This window comes from Pseudopipra pipra, chromosome 6, assembly GCF_036250125.1.
Source record: "Pseudopipra pipra isolate bDixPip1 chromosome 6, bDixPip1.hap1, whole genome shotgun sequence".
Taxonomy (NCBI): Eukaryota; Metazoa; Chordata; class Aves; order Passeriformes; family Pipridae; genus Pseudopipra; species Pseudopipra pipra.
Window position 1 is genome coordinate 64945697 of NC_087554.1, and position 6627 is coordinate 64952323.

The following is a 6627-nucleotide window of genomic DNA, read 5'->3' on the forward strand; positions in this document are numbered from 1 at the left end:
GTAGCATCGAACCTGAGAACACAAATCCTGAGGATTTAGGTTCCAGAAAGAAAACACCGAGTCCCAGGAGCTCCAGAGGGTTTTTCACATCCCACGAGTTGGAGCCAATTTCACGAACAGGGGCAGCCTTTTGACTTCATTTCATGCACTCAGTTGTGGTTTTATATCTGATTTATTTCTGAAGGGCTACACGGTGCTTTTGGTTGCCTCCATTGAACCTGAATTTTTATATTTTTAGGGATTCTAAAGGAAATTTACAGCAGCACTAAGCCATTGCTTTTTGAAGCAGGGGATTCGGGGAGAAGGGAGCATAAAAGTAGAGTTTGTGCTGGAAATCTGCATCCTGCTCTAAAATTTGAGCCCGTTTGATGTTTTGAAGTGCTACAAAAGACAACACGTTAGAAACCTGCAGCAGGACATGAAAGCAAGCAGGAAGGTACACAAATCTGAAGTAGAAATTGCAGGAATAAAGGACAAAAGGATTCCTTAACGAGGGCTCCCAGCTCCCTGGGTTACTGCCAATCTTCCAGGTGCCAGGAGCTGCCCCTGCTGCTGCCCAGTCCCGCAGCTCCCAGCTGAGGTCTCCCTTTATGGGGCAGTTTGCTCCAGTTATTGACCCCCTATGGATGTTTTGTGGGCTCCTGGTGTGTGTGGGAGCCAGTGCTTCCCTGCAGATCCCATAAAACCAGCTTGTTTTCAAACAACAACGGTGCCTGAGCAGCGCCTGCACAGTCCTCCCCAAAATATTGGTGTAATGAAGTCCCGTGGGGTTCAGGGTAACACTGAAAGTGCAGGGGGTTAATGTTTATCATGAGCACTGGGCTGCCCCTCAGCCCTCACAGCCCCCAGCACACGTCTGCTGCTGGAACCTCTGCTGTTTTCCAGCTTTCCCGTGTTCCTGACCCTTCATCCGGGGTGGGAACCACCAACCCACCTGCACAGGTGCCAGAGGGGCTTCAGGAAATCAGCAGCTCCTGGGGGAAATCTCTTCCAGCCCAGCTGCAAAGATGCAAAGTGGTGAAGCCCCCAGATCCCAGAGCTTTGGGTTGGACGGGGCTTGGAGCAACCTGGGCTGGTGGGAGGTGTCCCTGCCCATGGAGGGGTGGCACTGGGTGGGCTTTGAGGTCCCTTCCCACCCAAACCACTCTGGGACTCTGTGAGTGCATGTAAAGCCAGGAACCCACTGTCATTTATCCCAGATGCCTCCATTATGTGTTTCCACTTTTATTTTCAGGGGTGGCTCAAATGCCGTGGAAGGATTTCAGAGGCACAGGGAGGAGCTGCATCTGCCTCTCTGGTTGTCTCCCTGTTCCCATCTCCTCTTTGCCCCTTGTTCCCGTTCCCTGTCCCCTCTGGCTGGGGATGCAGCCCATCAGATCCAGCTGTGGGACTGCACTCCCTGGGGAATGGAAGGAGAGACCCACACAGCACACAGAGAGTTGGCAGGTTTAGATAAAAACAACCTTCGCTGCTGTCTGTGCACTAATGAATCTCTTGTTTTATAAATAATAGGGAAACTCCATAACTGGGAAACGTGTTTTATAAACAACTGGGAAATGTGTTTTATAAATAACTGGGAAACGTGTTTTATAAACAACTGGGAAACGTGTTTTATAAATAACGGAGAAACTTGTTTTATAAACCAGGGGAAACTTTCAAGCTAAAATTCCTCTTTGAAAACAACATTCTCAGGTGTCTCCCAGAGTCTCGCAGACATCAGCAGGCACTTTGCTGGGAGACAAGGGAGCTGGTTGCCTTCCCATGGCAGTGGGAGGTGACAGTGTGGCACAACCTGCTCACCCTTTTCCCTCATCACTTTTCCTCACCTTTTTCCCCCCTCCTCCTCTTTCATCCTCACCTTTTATACTCCCCAAACCACTGCTGGAGCAGAGAAGCCTTGGCTGTTCAAAGAAAACCTGTGTCAAATGGCCACATACTCCAAACACATGAAGCAGCTCCAACCCAGCAAAGGGAAGAACTGAGCATTTCTGCCTTTGGCAAAATCTCCTGCATTTTCTGTGAGATAATACAGGCTGGGATATTTCCTGGTGATTGACTTGCAAAGAAAATAACTCAGGCTCAGCCAAATAAAGAGGGATGTGTTAAAGTACCCCTGGGGTTACCCTGGACACCTCAGGCACAGCAGCTGCAGGAGCCTCTCACAGCTGAAATCTCCCCCAGGTTCTCCAGCTGAAGTTGAAATGGGAGTTGAAAAGGGGGATTTCAGCAGAAGAAATGGGGGGGTGTTGTGTCTGCTGGTCACCACAGGGACAAGACACACAGGATGGTGAATCCCTCCCTCCTCATTCCTGTAAGTGCCCTCTGCAAACACCCTGACTCCTCTGAGCACCCCCAGCCCCTCTGAGCACCCAGCCCTGCTGCTGAGGTGAGAGGGGTGCTCAGGGCAGCACCCTCTGCATTCACAACCACGGGGGCTCTGGGGCAGGAGCAGCTGCTGGCCCTGCTGAGTCTGAGCTGTGTGGTTGGTGCTGGCCAGGAGCTGAGTGTTCCTGTGGGCATGGATAAAAATAAATATCTGTTCAGGTTCAGAGTTGTGCATCAGCAACCTCCCAGGTCAGGGTGGAGTTTACATTATTCTGTGTGGTGAGTGATTTGATATTGCCCCTTTGGAACAGCTTTTAAAAAATTAGTTTTTTCTAAAAATGCTTCTGGAGGGTTGTTCATTTTATTAAATCCCTCTGCCAGAATAGCCAAAGGTCTGGTACTAAACAAGCCAAACAAAAAGCAAACCACTTGATGGTAATTAGAGCAGGAGCTCTGTGTTCCTTCCTCTGCTCAGCTGAGCTCAGGGAGACGTTTCCTGAGGAGCCCTGGAGGGGCAGGAGGAATGGAGAGGGGACAGGCTCCAGGGAAGTGTGTTTGCCTGGAGACATGGGGGAGCTCTGCCAAGGGAGGGTTGCTTGAGTCTGTGGCTCTTGTGTCTATTTGTGTAAATCCTTCCCTAGTGTTGACCCCCAGAATGTGCTGAGCTGGAAGGGACCCCCAGGACCATGGAGTCCAACCCTTATCCCTGCACAGCCCCATCCCCAAGAGTCCCACCCTGTGCCTGAGAGTGCTGAGGTGCCAGCCAGGTACAGCAGATAACTCACTGCTCTACTGCCTTTATTTAAATTAAACCTTAGGAATTCAGGTCTGTTTTGGCGAGGCAGCTGTTTGCATTTTCCTGGTTACCTTCACAGGACAGCTGAGGGAATGGGAACGATCTGTCCCTGTTTCCTTGGAAAACACAGCTCGTGCAACTGCACATCAAACCTCCCCAGACATGCAGGAGAACAACAAACAATCTGTTTGCAGAGCAAGGCTTCCTGGCTGATTGTTGTAATTGAGAATGCAGCAGAAAGGCACCGAGCTTTTGCCAATTTATGCAGCTCCTGCAATTTTCTCCCGTGAGCTGAGTGCCAGCACAGAGCCCTGGCACCTCCACTGCCCACCCCTGAACCTTGCCTGGAAGTGGGAAAGCAGTCACTGTGTGTTGGGAGCAGGGGAAGGAAGGTTTGTTTGCTGTTCAGGATGTTCCAGGCAGCAGCTCAGCAGGGAGGGTGGGAATGACTCGTTTCCCCTCCTATTTCTGAACAGACCAAACGCAGAATCCCGAATGCACCTGCAATTCCTAAATCTCCACTGCCACTGGGAAAGCCCTCAGTTCCTCTGCCACGGCTGGGCAATGCTTGGCAGCAGAAGGAAGGTGGAAATGGGCCTCTTGGAAGGGGTTCCAGGAAGGCCTGGCCGTGGCACTCAGTGCTCTGGGCTGGGGGACAAGGTGGGATCGGGCACAGGGGGATCCATGGGCTGGGAGGGCTTTTCCAGCCTCAGGGATTCTGGGATTCTGCATTAGGCACTAAGGGAGGATGACCCAGGCTCTCCACAGTGAACTGGAGTGGTTTGCTCATCGAGGTTGTTAAATAATTCAGGCAGATTTATTCCATTTTGGTGGTTTCCTTATCTTTCCTTGATTTCTCACCTTCCTGCCTCGGGAATGACAGGAGCTGTGCCTGGGCAGGGTCAGGTTGGATCTCAGGACAAGGTTCTTCCCCCCGAGGGTGGTTGGCACTGCCCAGGCTCCCCAGGGCAGTGGGCACGGCCCCAAGGCTGCCAGAGCTCCAGGAGGGTTTGGATGATCCTCTGGGGCACAGGGGGGGATTGTTGGGGATGTGCAGGGTCAGGAGTTGGACTCCATGACCCCGGTGGGTCCCTTCCAACTCAGCACATCCTGTGATTCTGTGACCCTGGAGCCCCCCCCCAGAGGGATGAAATGTCTGCCCCCCAAACATGGTCCTGTATCCCCCCCAGCCACCCTCACCTCCTCCAGGGGTGCCCAGCTCTGCTGCTCCTGATTCCTGTGGGCTGGGTGGATTCCAGAGCTGCTCTCAGTGAGGGCAGGGGGCTCTTAGTGGAGAAACAGCAACTCCAGGAGCTGGGCCAGGGCCAGGGCACAGGGATTGCTGCACAAGCTGGGAAAAAGGTGCTCCTGAACCCTGGGACCCTAAATCCAGGAGCTGGCTGTGGTACTTCAACAAAGCCATTCATGCAGCCTTTCTACTCATGTCAGGGAAAGCTTTTATTTAAGATAAAAAAGTCACAGAATAGTTTGGGTTGGGAAGTACTTTAAAGCTCATCTTGTTCCACCCCCTGCCATGGGCAGGGACACCTCCCACTGTCCCAGGTTGCTCCAAGCCCCATCCAACCTGCCCTTGGACACTTCCAGGGATCCAGGGGCAGCCACAGCTGCTCTGGGCAACCTGTGCCAGGGCCTCCCCACCCTCCCAGGGAAGATTTTCTTCCTAATTTCTAACCTAACCCTGCCTTTCTTTGCTGTATTCCCATGGGCAAGACTGAAAGCTGTACCTGGCACCCTGCCCCCTTTAACTCACAGACATAAATCCTCCTCTTTAAGCCACTCCTGAAGGCAGCCAAGTGTCGTTTTGCAGGTGGAAAAGCTTCTCTCCATATTTGTTAAATAGTTTTCCGGGGTGTTTATCTGCAGCATTAGAATGAGTAATTAAACCACGGAGGAGATCCTACCTGCTGGGCCCCCGAGGGAACTGCCTCAGGATTCAATCCTTGCTGGCAAAGTCTGCAGCTGCTGCTGCTTGTTGGGGCTGTGGGACAAACCCAGGACACCTGGAGCCAAGGGGAGGTGTCCCAAAGGCCCCTGGAAGCAAAGGGAGGTGTCCCAAACCCTGGAGCCCAGAGCTCTGGCTCTCTGCACTGCTCAGAGCCTGCCGGGGATGGGGGGGAGGAAGGGAATCCAACTCCATGGGGTGAGCTGGCAGCAAAGGGACCGCCCAGGGGAGGGACCCCGGTGACATTTTGGGGTGGCAGCAGTGCTGGAGTGCTCGGGGTGCTCTGCTCAGGCACCACAACCCTCGTTGCTGAGCCCCCAGCCCTGCAGCCCCCACCCTGCCAGGGCTGCTCAGCCCTGGGGAGGAGCAGGGACAGGGGCTGCCTGCCTGGGAACCTGGGCAAGGATTTCCAAAGGGAAAAAAACCCAAACCAAACCAAACTGAGAAATCACAGTGAGGATTCAGAGTGGGAAAGTCAAAACTGCCTTTTCCCTGTCCTTTGTCCCGGCTGTGGAGCAGGAACAGAGAACCCCTGCCAGCCCTGCCAGGAGATCCTCACACGGGGTGAAGTGCTCCTCAGCAGTTTTGCAGCAGTATCAGCCCCAAACAGACTGTTCAATGCACAGCAGGGATGCTTCTGAATGCATTTTGGACTTGAAAAGATGACTAGTTGTCGTTTCTGCAGCAAAAGGCTCGAGCTCCTCAAAAAATAAACTGCTGTTATGTAAGATATTTTATTAACAGCACTTCAAAGGGTTTGGCAAGTAATAAACTACGTGTCACTGTGTTGCCACGAAGTAGTTTATGTGCTGAAAGCTCACAGATGGCTTTAACTGTGCTCAGAGTTTTATTTTTTGTAGCCTCTGTCCTGAGTGCCCAGTGCCTGTTCCCCCTGTGCCCAGGGCTGGATGTTCCTGCTCTGCTGCTGGAAGCAGCTGGTTCAGGAGGAGGTTGGGCCATCCGGGTGGGATCTGGCTCAGGGGGGAGGACATGGCCTGTAAGAGACCTATTAAAGCCTTGTTTAGGAGTTTATTAATCTTGGATCTTATAGAATCATATAGAATCCCAGGCTGGTTTGGGATGGAAGGACCTCAAAGCCCATCCAGCCCCACCCCTGCCATGGGCAGGGACACCTTCCACCAGCCCAGGTTGCTCCAACCTGGCCTTGGACACTTCCAGGGATCCAGGGGCAGCCACAGCTTCTCTGGGAATTCTATTCCAGCCCCTCCCCACCCTCCCAGCCAGGAATTCCTTCCCAATATCTTGTAAATCTCACAGATCTTATTAAAAACTTATTGCTTTACTAAAGCATTTGCAGGCAGTGATGGTTTTAGGAGATGTTTTGGTGGCTGTTGGAAAGGGGCCAGGGTGGTGTCCCTGCCACTGCTGTTTTCTTGTGTGACAGAATTTATTCCTGACACACCTGGGGACTGGACTTGGCTCCACAAAGCCCGTGGCTTGTGCAGGTGGGGGGGAGGTGGAGGTTTCTTTCGTAGATAAGCAGACAAATATATCACTTTACTCTCCCACCTCCATGGTTCTT